The sequence below is a fragment of the Stegostoma tigrinum genome, unplaced genomic scaffold (assembly GCF_030684315.1).
Source record: "Stegostoma tigrinum isolate sSteTig4 unplaced genomic scaffold, sSteTig4.hap1 scaffold_133, whole genome shotgun sequence".
In the NCBI taxonomy this organism is placed as follows: Eukaryota; Metazoa; Chordata; class Chondrichthyes; order Orectolobiformes; family Stegostomatidae; genus Stegostoma; species Stegostoma tigrinum.
In genome coordinates, this window is record NW_026728080.1 from 100426 (window position 1) to 120344 (window position 19919).

A 19919-nucleotide genomic window follows, 5' to 3' on the forward strand; every position below is an offset into this window, starting at 1 on the left:
GCAGTGACTGAGGGAATTGGGATGCAGTGACTGCGTGAAATGCGATGCAGTCACTGAGTGCAATGTGATGCAGTGACTGAGTGAAATGTGATGCAGTGACTGTGTGAAATGGGATGCAGTGGCTGAGTGAAATGGGATGCAGTGGCTGAGTGAAATGGGATGCATTGACTGAGGGAAATGAGATGCAGTAACTGAGGGAAATGGAATGCTGTGACTGAGGGTAATGGGATGCACCGTCTCAGTTCAATGAGATTCACTGTCTCAGTTAAATGGGATGAAGTGACTGAGTTAAATGCGATGCTGTGACTGAGGGAAATGGGATGCTGTGACTGATGGAAAGGAGACGCAGTGACTGTGGGAAATGGGTTGCAGTGACTGTGGGAAATGGGTTGCAGTGACTGTGGGAAATGGGAGGCAGTGATTGAGTGAAATGGGATGCAGTCACTGAGTGAAATGTGATGCAGTCACTGAGTGAAATGGGATGCTGTGACTCAGGGTAATGTGATGCAGTCACTGAGTGAAATGGGATGCTGTGACTCAGGGTAATGTGATGCAGTGACTGAGTGAAATGGGATGCAGTGACTGATGGTAATGGGATGCAGTGACTGAGTGAATGGGATGCAGTGACTGATGGTAATGGGATGCAGTGACTGAGTGAAATGGGATGCAGTGACTGAGGGAAATGGGATGTCGCGACTGATAGAACATAGAACATAGAACATAGAACAGTACAGCACAGAACAGGCCCTTCAGCCCACAATGTTGTGCCGACCATTGATCCTCATGGATGCACCCTCAAATTTCTGTGACCATATGCATGTCCAGCAGTCTCTTAAATGACCCCAATGACCTTGCTTCCACAACTGCTGCTGGCAACGCATTCCATGCTCTCACAACTCTCTGCGTAAAGAACCTGCCTCTGACATCCCCTCTATACTTTCCACCAACCAGCTTAAAACTATGACCCCTCGTGCTAGCCATTTCTGCCCTGGGAAATAGTCTCTGGCTATCGACTCTATCTATGCCTCTCATTATCTTGTATACCTCAATTAGGTCCCCTCTCCTCCTCCTTTTCTCCAATGAAAAGAGACCGAGCTCAGTCAACCTCTCTTCATAAGATAAGCCCTCCAGTCCAGGCAGCATCCTGGTAAACCTCCTCTGAACCCTCTCCAAAGCATCCACATCTTTCCTATAATAGGGCGCCCAGAACTGGACGCAGTATTCCAAGTGCGGTCTAACCAAAGTTTTATAGAGCTGCAACAAGATCTCACGACTCTTAAACTCAATCCCCCTGTTAATGAAAGCCAAAACACCATATGCTTTCTTAACAACCCTGTCCACTTGGGTGGCCATTTTAAGGGATCTATGTATCTGCACACCAAGATCCCTCTGTTCCTCCACGCTGCCAAGAATCCTATCCTTAATCCTGTACTCAGCTTTCAAATTCGACCTTCCAAAATGCATCACCTCGCATTTATCCAGGTTGAACTCCATCTGCCACCTCTCAGCCCATCTCTGCATCCTGTCAATGTCCCGCTGCAGCCTACAACAGCCCTCTACACTGTCAACGACACCTCCGACCTTTGTGTCGTCTGCAAACTTGCTGACCCATCCTTCAATTCCCTCGTCCAAGTCATTAATAAAAATTACAAACAGTAGAGGCCCAAGGACAGAGCCCTGTGGAACCCCACTCACCACTGACTTCCAGGCAGAATATTTTCCTTCTACTACCACACGCTGTCTTCTGTTGGCCAGCCAATTCTGTATCCAAGCAGCTAAGTTCCCCTGTATCCCATTCCTCCTGACCTTCTGAATGAGCCTTCCATGGGGAACCTTATCAAATGCCTTACTGAAGTCCATATACACCACATCCACAGCTCGACCCTCATCAACCTTACTAGTCACATCCTCAAAAAACTCGATAAGGTTTGTAAGGCATGACCTACCCCTCACAAAGCCGTGTTGACTGTATTTGATCAAGCCATGCTCTTCCAGATGGTCATAAATCTTATCCCTCAGAATCCTTTCTAACACCTTGCAGACGACAGACGTGAGACTTACCGGTCTATAATTGCCGGGGATTTCCCTATTTCCTTTCTTGAAGAGAGGAATTACATTTGCCTCTCTCCAGTCCTCAGGTACGACTCCAGTGGAGAGCGAGGATGCAAAGATCTTCGCAAGTGGCGAAGCAATTGCATTTCTCGCTTCCCAAAGCAGCCGAGGACAAATCTGATCCGGGCCTGGCGACTTGTCAATCTTAATGTTTGACAAAATTTTCAGTACATCAGCTTCCTCTATCTCTATCCATTCCAGCATGCACACCTGCTCTTCAAAGGTTTCATTCACTACACAGTTCGATTCTTTCGTAAAGACAGAAGCAAAAAACTCATTTAGGGCTTCCCCTACCTCCTCAGGCTCCACACACAAGTTCCCTATGCTATCCCTGATCGGCCCTACTCTTTCTTTGACCATTCTCTTTAGAATAGAAATGGGATGCAGTGACTGAGGGAAATGGTACGCACTGAGTGAGTGAAATGGGACGGAGTGACTGCATGAATTGGGAGGCAGTGACTGAGTGAAATGGGGTGCTGAGACTGAGTGAAATGTGATGCAGTTTCTGTCGGAAATGTGACGCAGATACTGAGGGAAATAGGATGCAGTGACTGAGTGAAATGGGATGCAGTGTCTGAGGAAAAGGAGATGCAGTGACTGTGTGAAATGGGTGCAGTCACTGTGTGAAATGGGTGCAGTCACTGTGTGAAATGGGTGCAGTCACTGTGTGAAATGTGAGGCAGTGACTGAGTGAAATGGGATGCAGTGACGGATGGTAATGGGATGCAGTGACTGACAGAAATGTGATGCAGTGACTGACAGAAATGTGATGCAGTGACAGTGGGGAAATGCTATGCAGTGACTGAGGGAAATGAGATGCAGTGACTGACTGTAATGGTAGGGAGTGACTGACTGAAATGGTAGGGAGTGACTGACTGAAATGGTAGGGAGTGACTGACTGAAATGCGAGGTAGTGACTGAGTGAAGTCGGAGGAAGTGACTAGGTGAAATGGGATGCAGTCCCTGAGTGAAATGGGATGCAGTCCCTGAGTGAAATGGGATGCTGTGACTGATGGAAATGGGATGCTGTGACTGAGGGTAATGTGATGCAGTGACTGAGGTTCATGGGAAGCAGTGACTGAGGGTCATGTGATGCAGTGAGTGAGGGCCATGGGAAGCGGTGACTGAGGGAAATGGTATGCAGTGACTGTGGGGAATAGGGTGCGGTGACTAAGGGAAATGGATGCACTGTCTCAGTTGAATAGGATTCACTGTCTCAGTTAAATAGGATGTAGTGACTGAGTCAAATGGGATGCAGTGACTGCGTGAAATGGGACGCAGTGACTGAGAGAAATGGGACGCAGTGACTGAGGGAAATAGGATGCAGTGACTGACTGAAATGGGAGGTAGTGACTGAGTGAAATGGGATGCAGTGACCGAGTAAAATAGGATGCAGTGACTGACTGAAATTGGAGGTAGTGACTGACTGAAATGGGACAGAGTGACTGAGTGAATTGGGAGGCAGTGACTGAGTGAAGTGGGTGGCTGTGACTGCGTGAAGTGGGAGGCTGTGACTGAGTGAAAAGTGATGCAGTGACTGAGTGAAATGCGATGCAGTGACTGAGTGAAATGGGATGCAGTGACTGATGGTAATGGGATGCAGTGACTGAGTGAAATGGGATGCAGTGACTGAGGGAAATGGTATTAGGTGACTGAGGGAAATGGTATACGGTGACTGAGGGAAATGGGATGCGATGACTGAGGGAAATGGAATGCGGTGACTGTGGGGAATGGGGGGCGGTGACTGACGGAAACGGATGCACTGTCTCAGCTGAATCGTATTCACTGTCTCGGTTAAATGGGATGCAGTGACTGAAGGAAAGGAGATTCAGTGAATATGGCAAATGGGATGCAGTGACTGAGGGAAATGGGATGCAGTGACTGACTAAAATGGGAGTGACTGAGTGAAATGGGAGGCAGTGACTGAGTGAAATGGGAGGCCGTGACTGAGTGAAATGGGAGGCCGTGACTGAGTGAAATGGGAGGCCGTGACTGAGTGAAATGGGAGGCCGTGACTGAGTGAAGTGGGAGGCAGTGACTGAGTTAAATGCGATGCAGTTAATGGCGGAAGGAGATGCAGTGACTATGGGAAATGGGATGCAGTGACTGAGGGTAATGGGATGCAGTGACTGAGTGAAATGGGATGCTGTGACTGAGGGAAAGGAGATGCAGTGAATGTGGGAAATGGGATGCCGTGACTTAGGGAAATGGGATGCAGTGACTGACTGAAATGGGAGGGAGTGACTGAACGAAGTGGGAGGCATTGACTGACTGAAAAGGGAGGCAGTGACTGACTGAAATGGGAGGCAGTGACTGACGGAAATGGGAGGCAGTGACTGAGTGAAATGGGAGGCAGTGACTGAGTGAAATGGGAGGCAGTGAATGAGTGAAATGGGATGCAGTGACTGAGGGAAAGGAGATGCAGTGAATGTGGGAAATGGGATGCCGTGACTTACGGAAATGGGATGCAGTGACTTACGGAAATGGGATGCAGTGACTTAGGGAAATGGGATGCAGTGACTTACTGAAATGGGAGGGAGTGACTGAATGAAGTGGGAGGCATTGACTGACTGAAATGGGAGGCAGTGACTGAGTGAAATGGGAGGCAGTGACTGAGTGAAATGGGAGGCAGTGACTGAGTGAAATGGGATGCTGTGACTGAGTGTAATGGGATGCAGTGACCGAGTGAAATGGGATGCAGTCACTGAGAGAAATGGGCTGCTGTGACTGATGGAAATTGGATGCTGTGACTGAGGGTAATGTGATGCAGTGATTGAGGGTAATGGGATGCAGTGACTGAGTGAAATGGGATGCAGTGACTGAGTGAAATGGGATGCAGTGACTGAGTGAAATGGGATGTAGTGACTGAGTGAAATAGGATGTAGTGACTGAGTGAAATGGGAAGCTGTGACTGAGGGTCATGGGAAGCTGTGACTGAGGGTCATGGGAAGCAGTGAATGAGGGTCATAGGATGCAGTGAGTGAGGGTCATGGGATGCAGTGACTGAAGGAAATGCGATGCGGTGACTGAGTGAAATGGGATGCGGTGACTGAGGAAATGGAATGCGGTGTCTGTGGGGAATAGGGTGCGGTGACTGAGGGAAATGGATGCACTGTCTCAGTTGAAGAGGATTCAATGTCTCCTTGAAATAGGATGCTGTGACTGAGTCAAATGGGATGCCGTGACTGAGTGAAATGGGATGCAATGGCTGAGTGAAAAGAGATGCATTGGCTGAGTGAAATGGGATGCAGTGGCTGAGTGAAATGGGATGCAGTGACTGAGTGAAATGTGATTTCTGTGACTGAGGCTGATGGGATGCAGTGAATGTGGGAAATGGGATGCAGTGACTGAGGGAAATGGGAAGCAGTGACTAACTGAAATGAGAGGGAGTGACTGAAATGGGAGGGAGTGACTGACTGAAATGGGAGGGAGTGACTGAAATGGGAGGGAGTGACTGACTGAAATGGGAGGGAGTGACTGACTGAAATGGGAGTCAGTGACTGAGTGAAGTGGGAGTCAGTGACTGAGTGGAACGGGATGCAGTGACTGAGTGAAACGGGATGCAGTGACTGAGTGAAACGGGATGCAGTGACTGAGGGTAATCTGATGCAGTGACTGAGGGTAATGGGATGCAGTGACTGAGTGACGTAGGAGGCAGTGACTGAGTGAAATGGGATGCAGTGACTGAGTGAAATGGGAAGCTGTGACTGATGGAAATTGGATGCTGTGAGTGAGGGTCATGGGATGCGGTGACTGATGGAAATGGGATGCGGTGTCTGAGTGAAATGGGATGCGGTGACTGAGGGGAATGGATGCACTGTGTCAGTTGAATAGGATTCACTGTCTCCGTTAAATAGGATGTAGTGACTGAGTCAAATGGGATGCAGTGGCTGAATGAAATGGGATGCAGTGGCTGAGTGAAATGGGATGCAGTGGCTGAGTGAAATGGGATGCAGTGACAGAGGGAAATGGGATGCCGTGACTGAGTGAAATTGAATGCAGTGACTGAGGGTCATGGGATGCAGTGAGTGAGGGTAATGGCACACACTGACTGAGTGAACTGGGACGCAGTGACTGAGGGAAATGGGGTGCAGTGACTGAGTGTAATGGGATGCACTGACTGAGTGACGTAGGAGGCAGTGACTGAGTAAAATGGGATGCAGTGACTGAGTGAAATGGGATGCAGTGACTGATAGAAAGGGGATGCAGTGACTGAGGGTAATGGGATGCAGTGACTGAGGGTAATGGGATGAAGTGACTGAGGGCAATGGGATGCAGTGAGTGAGGGTCATGGGAAGCGGTGACTGAGGGAAATGGTATGCGGTGACTGTGGGGAATAGGGTGCAGTGACTAAGGGAAATGGATGCACTGTCTCAGTCAAATGGGATGCAGTGACTGAGTGAAATGGGATGCTCTGACTGAGTGAAATGGGATGCTCTGACTGAGTGAAATGGAATGTAGTGACTGCGTGAAATGGGATGCCGTGACTGCGTGAAATAGGTTGCAGTCACTGCGTGAAATAGGATGCAGTGATTGAGTGAAATGGGATGCAGTGACTGAGTGAAATGAAATGCAGTGACTGAGGGAAAGGAGATGCAGTGACTGTGTGAAATGCGATGCAGTGACTGTGTGAAATGCGATGCAGTGACTGAGTGAAATGCGATGCAGTGATTGATGGAAATGGGATGCCTTGACTGTGTGAAATGTTATGCAGTGACTGTGGGAAAGGAGATGTAGTAACTTGGGGAATGGAGATGCAGTGACTGTTGGAAATGGGATGCAGTGATTGAGTGAAATGGGATTCAGTGACTGATGGAAATTGAGTGCAGTAACTGATGGAAATTGAATGCAGTGAATGAGTGAAGTGAGATGCAGTGACTCATGGAAATTGAATGCAGTGACAGAGTGAAATGAGCTGCAGTGACTGTGTCAAGTGCGATGCAGTGTGTCATGGAAATGGGATGCAGTGAATGAGTGAAGTGAGATGCAGTGACTCATGGAAATTGGATGCAGTGACTGTGTGAAATTGGATGCAGTGACTGTGTGAAATTGGATGCAGTGAGTGAGGGAAATGGGATGCGGTGACAGAGTGAAATGGGATGCAGTGACAGAGTGAAATGCGATGCAGTGACAGATTGGAATGCGATGCAATCACTAAGTGTAATGCCATGCAGTGACTGAGTGGAATGCATTGCAGTGTCTGAGTGGAATGCGTTGCAGTGTCTGAGTGAAATGCGATGCAGTGACTGTGTGAAATGCGATGCAGTGACTGTGAAATGCGATGCAGTGACTGATGGAAATGGGATGCCGTGACTGTGTGAAATGTTATGCAGTGACTGTGGGAAAGGAGATGCAGTAACTCGGGGAATGGAGATGCAGTGACTGTTGGAAATGGGATGCAGTGACTGAGTGAAATGGGATTCAGTGACTGAGTGAAAAGGGAGGCAGTGACTGATGGAAATGGGATGCAGTGACTGAGTGAAATGGGATGCAGTGACTGATGGAAATTGAATGCAGTAACTGATGGAAATTGAATGCACTGACAGAGTGAAATGGGATGCAGTGACTGAGTGAAATGGGATGCAGTGACTGAGTGAAATGGGATGCAGTGACTGAGTGAAATGGGATTCACTGACTGAGGGAAATGGGATTCACTGACTGAGGGAAATGGGATTCACTGACTGAGGGAAATGGGATGCAGTGACTCTGGAAATGGGATGCAGTACCTGACGGATATTGGATGCAGCGTCCGTGAGAAATGGGATGCAGTGACTGAGTGAAATGGGATGCAGTGACCAAGGGAAATGATGTGCAGTGACTCGGGGAAAGGAGATGCAGTGACTGTTGGAAATGGGATGGAGTGACTGAAGTAAATGTAATGCTGTGACTGAGTGAAATTCGACGCAGTGACTGAGGGAAGTGGGATGCAGTGACTGACTGAAATGGGATGCAGTGACTGAGCGAAATGGGATGCAGTGACCAATGGAGTTGGAGTGCAGTGACCACATCAGATTTGATACTGGGTCATGAGCCCGGCCAGGTGTTAGATTTCGAAGTTGGTGATCACCTTGGTGATAGCGATCAGAATTCTGTTATGTTTACTTTAGTGATGGAAAGGGATAGGTGTACACCACTGGGCAAGAGTTATATCTGGGTGTAAGGCAATTACGATGAGATTAGGCAAGATTTAGAGAGCATAGGATGGGGAAGGAAACTGCAGGGGATGGGCCCAGTAGAAATGTAGAGCTTATTCAATGAAAAGCTCCTGTGCTTTCTAGATAAGTATGTACCTGTCAGGCAGGGAGGAAGCTGTAGAGCACGGAAGCCATGGTTTACGAAGGAAGTGGAATCTCTGGTCAAGAGGAAGCAGAAAGCTTCTGTTACGAAAAGATGTGAATGCTCAGTTGGGGTGGTTGAAGGTTACAAGGTAGCCAGGAAAGACCGAAAGAGAGATCTCAGAAGAGCCAGGAGGAGACATGAGAAGTTGTTGGCGGACAGGATCAGGGTAAACCGTAAACTTTTCTGTCGGTATTTAAGGAATACAAGAATGACAAAAGTAAGATTAGGCCCAATTAAGGATAGCAGTGGTAAGTTGTGTGTGGAGTCAGATGAGATAGGGGAAGCGCTAAATGAATATTTTTCAACAGTATTCACTCTAGAAAACGACAATGTTGTCGAGGAGAATGCAGAGATACAGGCTACTGGACTAGGTGGGATTGAGGTTCACAAGGAAGAGGTATTTGAAATCCTACAGAGGGTGAAGATAGCTATGACCCCTGGGCCGGATGGGATTTATCCTCGGATCCTCGGGGAATCCGGGGAGGAGATTGCCGAGCCTTTGGCATTGATCTTTAACTCATCATTGTCTGCAGGAATAGTGCCCGATGACTGGAGGATAGCAATTGTGGTTCTCCTGTTCAAGAAGGGGAGTAGAGACAACCCTGGTAATTATCGGCCAGTGAGCCTTACCTCAGTTGTTGGTAAAGTGTTGGAAAAGGTTCTAAGGGATAGGATTTACAATCATCTAGAAAAGAATAAATTGATTAGGGATAGTCAGCACAGTTTTGTGAAGGGTAGGTTGTGCCTCACAAACCTTATTGAGTTCTTTGAGAAGGTGATCAAACAGGTAGATGAGAGTAAACTGGTTGATGTGGAGTATATGGATTTCAGCAAGGCATTCGATAAGGTTCCCCACAACAGACTATTGTACAAAATGCAGAGGAATGGAATTGTGGGAGATACAGCAGCTTGGATCAGAAATTGGCCTGCTGAAAGAAGACAGAGGGTGGTAGTGATCGGAAACGTTCATCCTGGAGACCAGTTTCTGGTGTTGTACCGCAAGGGTCGGTGTTGGGTCCACTGCTGTTTGTCATTTTTATAAATGACCTGGATGAGGGCGTAGAAGGATGAGTTAGTAAATTTGCAGACGACACTAAGATAGGTGGAGTTGTGGATCGTGACAAAGGATTGGTTGCAGAGAGACATAGATAAGCTGCAGAGCTGGGCTGAGAGGTGGCAAATGGAGTTTAATGCAGACAAGTGTGAGGTGATGCACTTCGGCAGGAGGAACCAGAAGGCAAAGTACAGGGCTAATGGTAAGATTCTTAGTAGTATAGATGAGCAGAGAGATCTCGGTGTCCATGAACACAGATCCTTGAAAGTTGCCACCCAGGTTGACAGGGCTGTTAAGAAGGCCTACAGTGTTTTAGCTTTGATTAATAGAGGGATCGAGTTCTGGAACCGAGAGGTTATGGTGAAGCTGTACAAAACTCTGGTGCGGCCGCACTTGGAGTATTGTATACAGTTCTGGTCACCGCATTATAAGAAGGATGTGGAAGCTTTGGAAAGGGTGCAGAGGAGATTTACGAGGATGTTGCCTGGTATGGAGGGAAGGTCTTACGAGGAATGGCTGAGGGACTTGAGGGTGTTTTCATTAGAGAGAAGAAGGTTGAGAGGTGACTTAATTGAAACATATAAAATAATCAGAGGGTGAGATAGGGTGGCTAGGAAGAGCCTTTTTCTTAGGGTGGTGACAGTGAGCATGAGGGGGCATGGCTTTAAATTGAGGGGTGAAAGATATAGGACAGATGTCAGAGGTAGTTTCTTTACTCAGAGAGTAGTAAGGGATTGGAACGCTTTGCCTGCAATGGTAGTAGATTCACCAACTTTCGGTACATTTAAGTGGTCATTGGACAAGCATATGGACGTACATGGAACAGTGCAGGTTAGATGGGCTTGAGTTCGGCCTGACAGCTCGGCACAAGATCGAGGGCCGAAGGGCCTGTACTGTGCTGTAATGTTCTATGTTCTATGTTCTATGGCTAGCTCTCCCTGTGCTCCGTGTGATTTAACTTCCCTACTGGACCTCTGTGAGGAACCTTCTTGAACGCCTTACTGAAGCCCATATACGTCCATGTTTCTGCCTTAATCAATGCTCTTCATTACTAGTTTAAAAAACTCATTCAAATTACATGAGTTATGATTTCCTGTGCACGTGTCCTTGGATCCCATGGACTGTTTCCTGTTCTAACAGTCTTCAAATGGGGGATCTTGTCAAAAGCTTTGCTGAAGCCCAAGTAGACTGTATCAAATGCATTGCCCTCATCCACACACCTAGTTAGCTCTTCAGTCATAGATTCATAGAGTCATACAGCACAGTGCACAGTGCACTCTGTATAGTTTAACAGCATTCTTCATACGGCAGGGTAACCAGAATTCACTGAAGTATTATGACATAGAACATTACAGTGCAGTACAGGCCCTTCAGCCCTCGATGTTGCGCCGACCTGTGAATCCAACCTGAAGCCCATCTAACCGACACTATTCCATTACCATCCATATATTTAGCAATGTTCATTTAAATGCCCTTAAACTTGGCAATCTACTCCTGTTGCAGGCAGGGCATTCCGCACCCATACTACTCTCTGAATAAAGAACCTCCCTCTGACATGTGTCCCATATCTATCTCACCTCAATTTAAACCTTTCTCCACTCGTGCTCGCCATCACCATCGAGGAAAAAGGCTGTCGCTGTCCACCCTATCTAATCCTCTGATTATCTTGTATGTCTCCATTCAATTGCCTCTTCACCTTCTTTTGACAAAAACAGCCTCAAGTCTCGAAGCTTTTCCTCATAAGACCTTCCTTCCACACCAGACAAGATCCTAAGAAACCCCCTCCAAATCCTTCGATAATGTGGCGATCAGAACTGTACACAATACTCCAAGCGCGGCTGCACCAGTGTTTTGTACAGCTGCAACATGACCTCATGGCTCCGAAACTCAATCTCTGTACCAATAAAACCTAACACGTCGTACGCCTTTTGAACAAGCCTATCAATCTGCGTGGCAATTTTCAGGGATCTACACACATGGACACCGAGATCTCTCTGCTCATCCACACCACCAAGATTCTGGGCAACACGGTGGCTCAGTGGTTCGCATTGCAGCCTCGGGCAATCGTCTGTGCGAAGTTTGCACGTTCTCCCCGTGTCTGCTTGCATTTCCTCCGGGTCCTCCGGTAAAGGCGGATAAGGGAGAGGAGGGGAATATGTGTCTGGTGGCGGCATCCTGCTGGTGGTGGTGGAAATGGTGCCTGATGTTTGTATGGATGTGGGCATGTGGGTTGATAGGTAAGGTCAAGTGGAAGCTTATTGTTGTCTTGGGAGGGAAGAGAAAAGGTGAGGGCAAAAGTGCGGGAGCTGGGTTGGACACAGTTGAGGGCCTTGTTGACCGCGGAGCCGGGGAATCCTCAGTTGAGGAAGAAGGTGGACATTTTGGAGGCTCCCTTGTTGATGTTGGCCTCATGAGAACATATTCGATGGAGATGGAGGAAGTGAGAGAAGAGGTTGGAGTCTTTACAGAAAGTGGGGTGTGAGGATATATAGACCAGGTAGCTGTGAGAGTCAGAGAGTTTGTAATGGATATTAGTGCGAAGCCTACCCCCAGGAATGGAAGCAGAAATGTTGAGGAAGGGAAGGGTGGAGTCAGAGATAGAGCAGGTGAAAGTGAGGGCAGGATGGAAATTGGAGGCGTAGTTGATGAAGTTTTCCAATTTCAGACAAGAGAGAGAAGCAGTCGGATGATATCATTGATGTATCGGAGAAAGTGTTGTGGGTGGGAATGTTCCACGAACCCCGTGAAGTGACAGGTATAACTCGGGCCCATGCAGGTGCCCGGAGCTGCTCCTCTTACCCGAAGAAAATGAGAGGAGTTAAAAAAGAAGTTGTTGAGGGTGAGGATGAGGTCGACCAAGTTGAGGAGGGTGGTGGTGGGAGGGGAATGTTGAGCTCTTTGCTCCAGGAAGAAGAGGACAGCCCGAAGAACCTCTCGGTGGGGAATGGATGTGTAAACGAATTACACGTTCATGGTAAAGAGGACGCAGCTGGAACCGGCAAACTGATGTTTTTAAACCTGCGTAAGATGTCAGAGTATTTCTGGATGTACGTGGGCAGGGCTTGGACCAGGGGACAGAAGATTGAGTCAAGGTCGGAAGAGATGAGTTCTGTGGGGCAGGAACAGGCTGAAACAATGGGTCTGCCAGGACAGTCTCATTTGTGGATTTTTAGGGGGCGTAGGAGCAACCTGTGGGGAGCTGTGGCCTTTCAGCTTGGAAACAGAGGGGGAAGATCACCGGATAGACCAAGATCAGTTACTGTAGTAGATACAATGGCCCGGTGCGGTCATGGTCCAGGAGAAGTTGGAGGAAGTATCTGAGAGCTGGCGCTCAGCCTCTGCAAGGTAGACTTCAGCTCACCAGACCACAGCAGCAGCACCTTATCGGCAGGCTTAATAACAAAGTCAGGGTGAGATATGAGTGCGTGGAGGGCAGTCAGTTGGGCAGGACGTAGGTTGGGTTTGGTGCGGGGAACAGAGAAATTGAGGTGATATCACATCGACAGTTCTCAATGAACAGATTGAGTGCACCTGCATCCCCACCTTAACAATTCTGCACTGAGGGGTGCCATTAACTGTATATTTTTCCATTATAGTTGATTTCCCAAAGTGGAGCATCTCACATTTAATGGATTAAAATCCACTTGCCGTTTCTGCAACTGATCTGTATCCTTTTATGACGTCTACACTCATCACGATTCTACCAATCATTCTATTGTCTGCAAACTTGCTAACCCATCCATCTATATTTTCACCTCAGTCATTTTGTATAGACCACAAACGGCAGAGGTCCCAGCACAGATCCCTGCGGAACACCAATCCTCCTGGATCTACAGCCTGAAAAGCACCTTTCCACCACTTGCCTCTGTCTTCTCTGGGCAAGCCAGTTGTGAATCCAAGCATCCAAGCCACCATGGACTCGGTGCATCTTAATTTTCTGGATGATCCGACCATGAGGCACCTTGTTGAAAGTATTGCTGAAATCCATGAAAACAATATCCACTGCTCTACCTTCATTGATCACATTCGTCACCTCCTCAAAAAATTCAGTCAACTTAGTAAGACGTGACCTGCCCTGCACAAAGCCATGCTGACTGTCCCTAATTAGGCCATGCTGTTCCAAATACAGATAAATACAATCCCTAAGAATTCTCTCCAATAGCTTCCCAATGAACGATGAGAAACTCGCTAGTCGAGTTTCCTGGATTGACCCTATTTCCCTTCTTGAACAGAAGAAGAACATTCAGCAACTTGCTAATCCTCCAGTACCCCTCCAGTGGCTACCAAGGATACAAAGATCTTGCTGAATGCCCCGACAATCTCCTCTCTCACCTCGCTCAAAAACCTTGAGTAGATACCACTGGGTCCTGAGGACTTATCCACCTTAATGCTCTTTCTTGATTTCAAAATGCTGTTATCATATTCGCATGCTCCACACAAATCCCACTATCCTCCATACCCTTCGCCTGAGTGAATAGTGATGCACAGTACTCATTTAGGATCTTGCCCACATCCTCTGCTTCCAAACACAAGTTCCCTCCTTTATCCTGAATGGTCGTACCTTCTTGCTATTTATCCCCTTGTTTTAGATGTATGCACAGAATGCCTTGGGATTTCCTTCAACCCTCCTTGCCAAGGTCATTTCATAGCCTTTCTTTTTCTGCTTTCTTTATGTCGGCCCTGTTCGATTTTAGCTTCGTAAACCTGACATATTTTTGTTTTTCCCTTTTGACGAACTTCACAACCTCCCCAATTATCCAAGGGTCTTTTACCTTGCCATCCTTGTCCTTCCTCCTTCCTGATCCTAAACTCATAAGCAGGCCTTTAAACAATTCCCATATGGCAAATGTGACAGCTCCTCCCAATTAACACACCCCAGCTCCTACCTAAAATTGATATAATTTACTCTTCCCCCAAGGTCCTGACTTATCCTTCTTCATAGCAATCTTAAAATTGAAGGAGTTGTGATCACTATTTCCAAAATGCTTTCCCACCCTTCTCACCAGTTACCTGACCAGGACAAAGTCCAGTATGGCCCATCTTCTATCCACATACTGTGTCAAGAAACTCTCTTGGATAGTCTTAACAAATTCAGCCTCATTTAAACTCTTGTTGTAAGGGAGTCCCAGTCAATACCGGGGAGGTTAAATTCACTGACTGTGACAACTCTGAGTTATTGCATCGTTTCAAAAGCTGCCTACATATTTGTTCCTCAGTGTGTCAGTGGCAACAGGGGAGCAGGCTATTAGTTTAATCTGATCAGAGTGATTGTGTCTATCTTATTTTTCAATGCTACCTCTATTGCCTCAGTGGGCAAGCCCTCCAGAATGTCCTTTCGAGGTGCAGATGTAACATTTCCCACAGGTTAGAAGTGCACCTCCTTCTTTTATCTTCCCCTCTATCTTGTCTGAAGCAATGAAACCCTGGAACATTGAGCAGCCAGTCCTGTCTCTGTCTCAACCAAGCCTCTGTAATGGCCTCAACATCAGAGTCCCATGTACTGATCCAGGCTCTAAGCTCATCTGCCTTACCTATAATACTCCTTGCACTGAAATAAACATAGAACATAGAACATAGAACAGTACAGCACAGAACAGGCCCTTCAGCCCACAATGTTGTGCCGACCATTGATCCTCATGTATGCACCCTCAAATTTCTGTGACCATATACATGTCCAGCAGTCTCTTAAATGACCCCAATGACCTTGCTTCCACAACTGCTGCTGGCAACGCATTCCATGCTCCCACAACTCTCTGCGTAAAGAACCTGCCTCTGACATCCCCTCGATACTTTCCACCAACCAGCTTAAAACTATGACCCCTCGTGCTAGCCATTTCTGCCCTGGGAAATAGTCTCTGGCTATCAACTCTATCTATGCCTCTCATTATCTTGTATACCTCAATTAGGTCCCCTCTCCTCCTCCTTTTCTCCAATGAAAAGAGACCGAGCTCAGTCAACCTCTCTTCATAAGATAAGCCCTCCAGTCCAGGCAGCATCCTGGTAAACCTCCTCTGAACCCTCTCCAAAGCATCCACATCTTTCCTATAATAGGGCGCCCAGAACTGGACGCAGTATTCCAAGTGCGGTCTAACCAAAGTTTTATAGAGCTGCAACAAGATCTCACGACTCTTAAACTCAATCCCCCTGTTAATGAAAGCCAAAACACCGTATGCTTTCTTAACAACCCTGTCCACTTGGGTGGCCATTTTAAGGGATCTATGTATCTGCACACCAAGATCCCTCTGTTCCTCCAAGCTGCCAAGAATCCTATCCTTAATCCTGTACTCAGCTTTCAAATTCGACCTTCCAAAATGCATCACCTTGCATTTATCCAGGTTGAACTCCATCTGCCACCTCTCAGCCCATCTCTGCATCCTGTCAATGTCCCGCTGCAGCCTACAACAGCCCTCTACACTGTCAACGACACCTCCGACCTTTGTGTCATCTGCAAACTTGCTGACCCATCCTTCAATTCCCTCGTCCAAGTCATTAATAAAAATTACAAACAGTAGAGGCCCAAGGACAGAGCCCTGTGGAACTCCACTCACCACTGACTTCCAGGCAGAATATTTTCCTTCTACTACCACTCGCTGTCTTCTGTTGGCCAGCCAATTCTGTATCCAAGCAGCTAAGTTCCCCTGTATCCCATTCCTCCTGACCTTCTGAATGAGCCTACCATGGGGAACCTTATCAAATGCCTTACTGAAGTCCATATACACCACATCCACAGCTCGACCCTCATCAACCTTTCTAGTCACATCCTCAAAAAACTCGATAAGGTTTGTAAGGCATGACCTACCCCTCACAAAGCCGTGTTGACTGTATTTGATCAAGCCATGCTCTTCCAGATGGTCATAAATCTTATCCCTCAGAATCCTTTCTAACACCTTGCAGACGACAGACGTGAGACTTACCGGTCGATAATTGCCGGGGATTTCCCTATTTCCTTTCTTGAAGAGAGGAATTACATTTGCCTCTCTCCAGTCCTCAGGTACGACTCCAGTGGAGAGCGAGGATGCAAAGATCTTCGCAAGTGGCGAAGCAATTGCATTTCTCGCTTCCCAAAGCAGCCGAGGACAAATCTGATCCGGGCCTGGCGACTTGTCAATCTTATTTCAGCTTGTTCGTGCCATCATGTTCATGTACCTGTCTCTGACTGCCATTCTTTTCTGATTTATTGGTCCTAGCATGTACCTGCCATCAATTCATCTACTTGCTGACCTGCTGCTCTGGTTCCCAGCTGCCTGCCAGTCTTTAAATCCTCCCAAGTAGCACTAGCAAACCTCCCTGTGAGGGTATTTGTTCCCGTTCAGTTTAGGTGCAACCCATCCCTCTTAGACAGGTCACCCCTTGCCCAAGAACCGGTCGCAATTATCCATGAACCTGAAAGCCTGCCCCCAGTACCAGCTCCTTAACCAATGCATTCATCTCTCACTTATCTTTCTCTGACTTAACTCACTAACATGTGGCACTCGTGGCAACCCATAAATTATTACCCTCTAGGTCCTGCCTTTCAGCCTCTTTGCTAACTCCTTGTACACAGTCCGGAGGATCACATCCCTCTTTCTACCTACGTCATTGGTACCAATGTGCAGAATGGCCTCTGGCTGCTCACCCTCCCCGTTAAGAATTTGTTGCAACCACTCAGAGATTTCCTTGACCTTGGCACCAGGGAGGCAACACACAGCCCTGGTATCTCAAATGTGGCTACAGAAACTATGCCCCCAACGAATGAGTCTCCAACCACGATCACTCACTTGGATTTACCTGACCCTGTCCCACAGCAGGGCGGTTTGTACAACGGACCTGGCTACTGCTGATTATATAACCGTTCCAGTTTGGTTTTAGATCAGTGTTAACCTTGATGAAGTGGATAGCCAAGCACCTCAGTGGTCTACAGTACAGGAGAAATAAATTCTGAAGCTCACGGATTCTGTGACAGTCAAAGACAAGCACTGAATTGTTCTAACCTCATTTCCAACACCTGGCCCATAGCCTTGCATGGCTTGGATAACACTTGCACATTTAAAAAAAATGTAAGGATGATGGTAAGGACATGGAATTTTGTGATATGGTCATATTCTCTCTTGTTGGAGCTGATTGCTGCTTAGCACTTGTATGGTGCAAATGTTACTTATCCTTTGTCAGGCCAAGCCTGATAATTGTCCAAGTCTCACTGTATTTTCTCATCGTTGACTTCACTGTTGGAAAAGTCATGAATTCTGCTGGACACCTGGACAATATTCAATGAACATTCATGTCTCCACTTTGGTTCAAGTGAAGACATGACTTCAACCAGTGCAGGTATCCAGTGAATGCCACTGACTCAACTTCCTATAACTCTGCTGAACACCACATTCAATCAGAAGTTGCCTTGGTGGAAATGACAGATTGCAGTTTCCTTCCTTTTCAAGCTCAGGATCTCTGATCATATTTGTGGTAAATCCTGAATGAGGTTGCGAGAAGTGTGGCATGACGAAAAGTGAACTGAGCCTCAGTGTGCAACTGTTTGACAGCACTGTCATCCAGATGTTGCATTACTTTGCTGATGATTGAGAATACATTGAGGTCATAATTGGTCAGGACAATTTGTCTGCCGATTGCGTGATAGGTCATCTTTCTCTGAAATGTGAGTGTTGCAAGTGTTTAAAAATGTACTGGAAAACATTTACTGTTGGTGTGGTGACGTTGGGGCACATTGTTCCAATACAGTTTGTGGGATGCTGCCAGGTGCCATGGCATTTACAGTATCCAGAACATTCAGTCTTGTCATTGCGTGAAATAATTTGAATTGCGTGTAAGTTGAGATCTGTGATGCCTCCTCAGGACGAGCGCAAGAAGATCATCCAGACTGATGCTATGAATGGTTTCATCTGCTCCTTCACCTTTTGCTCATAACATCTTGTCGTAACTCCATGTAGCCTGATGAGAAACTAAAGCTCATCTTGATTCATTTGCATTCGAAGGTGCCTATTTTTCCCAAAGAAAAGGACCCATCACTGAGCGGGAAGTATGGAGAATGTTATAGACATCAGTGGTGAGATAATGCTGGATCTTGACCAGCAAAACCATTGTTGTGTTGTTGAAATGCAAACAAAAATCTATATGATGTAAACTTTATTCTCAGCTAATCCCTTTCTCAAATGACAGATTGTGATGTTGGTAACTGGAAAGCCTCCATTGTTGGAGGACGAGAAGCCGTATCTAATTGAAGCAGCACGGGCTTTTGCGATGACTGTGGAAACCACTGCTTATGCCTTGCTTCAAGCATTGTCAAGGAATGATTTTGACGATGCAACACCGATTGCGAGGTGGCTAACGATGCAACAGAACTATGGTGGTGGATTTCACTCGATGCAGGTAAATGCTTGAGATCACAACAACAGGCATTCAGATATTTCCATGGATCATGTTCCTAACTGGTGGTTGTTGCTGTTTGCAATCAAACTGGACACTGCATTTTCATCTGCAGGTTTGGTGCATTGGCACAAATTCCAGTTCTTGAATGGTGTTAATCCTTGGTTAAATTCTTACATGCACTTTGCCTGTGCATCAGTTTTCCTTTAGGCATTGTCCTTGAAAACTATCTCTTTCTGCAAACCTTCACTTACTTGTCATAGGATCATTGAGGGACAGCATAATAGAGTGCTGTGGCAATGGAACAGACCCTTCAGCAAATTGTATGCGCCCTCACAAGATGCAAGTCCCTTACTATTCTAATCACATTTCCCAGCACTTGACCCAGAGCCTTGTATGCCTTGGTATCGCAAATGACCAATCAAAGACTTGTTAAGTGTTATCATGGTTTCTGCCTCTACCACCCACACAGTCGGTGCGTTCCACATTCTCACCACAGTTTTGGTGCAAAAACAAGTCAGTTTCCTCGAGAGATAGTAGGAACTTGCCAATTCTGGAGAATCTGAGAGAACAAGGAGTAGAACTGGATGAACACAGCGGGCCGAGCAGCATCAGAGAAGCAAGAAAGCTGACGTTTCGGGTCGACACCCTTCTTCAAATATGGTTGGGGGAGAAGGGGATTCTGAAAAAAATAGGGAGAAGTGGGGAGGCAGATAGAAGATTGGTAAAGGAGAAGTTAGGTGAACTGTCCTGTGCTGTCCACTCACTGTCCCCTGCTCCAGAATCATAGAATAAGAGAATACTTCAGAATTAGACCATCAGGCCATGAGACATAGGAGTGGAGGTAAGGCCATTCGGCCCATCAAGTCCACTCCGCCATTTAAATCATGGCTGATGGGCATTTCAACACCACTTCCCTGCACTCTCCGCGTAGCCCTTGATTCCTTTTGAGATCAAGAATTTGTCGATCTCTGCCTTGAAGGCGTCCAACATCCCGGCCTCCACTGCACTCTGCGGCAATGAATTCCACAAGCCCACCACTTTCTGCCTGAAGAAA

At 47.0% G+C, this 19919-nt stretch overlaps 1 long non-coding RNA gene across 2 annotated transcripts in view; it reads left to right on the forward strand.

Annotated features, from left to right (window-relative positions):
- The window catches only part of LOC132207721 (uncharacterized), a 46108-nt gene extending 27362 nt beyond the window's left edge, over nucleotides 1-18746 (forward strand). Inside the window, exons 2-4 of one of the 2 annotated variants that reach the window (XR_009443749.1) lie at nucleotides 13102-13171; nucleotides 17178-17553; nucleotides 18656-18746. This is a non-coding gene — a long non-coding RNA (uncharacterized LOC132207721). Of the gene's footprint in view, nucleotides 1-13101; nucleotides 13172-17177; nucleotides 18275-18655 lie in introns of those variants that run through there. The other variant, XR_009443748.1, reaches the window with a different exon arrangement.
- Nucleotides 18747-19919: the final 1173 nt, after the last annotated feature.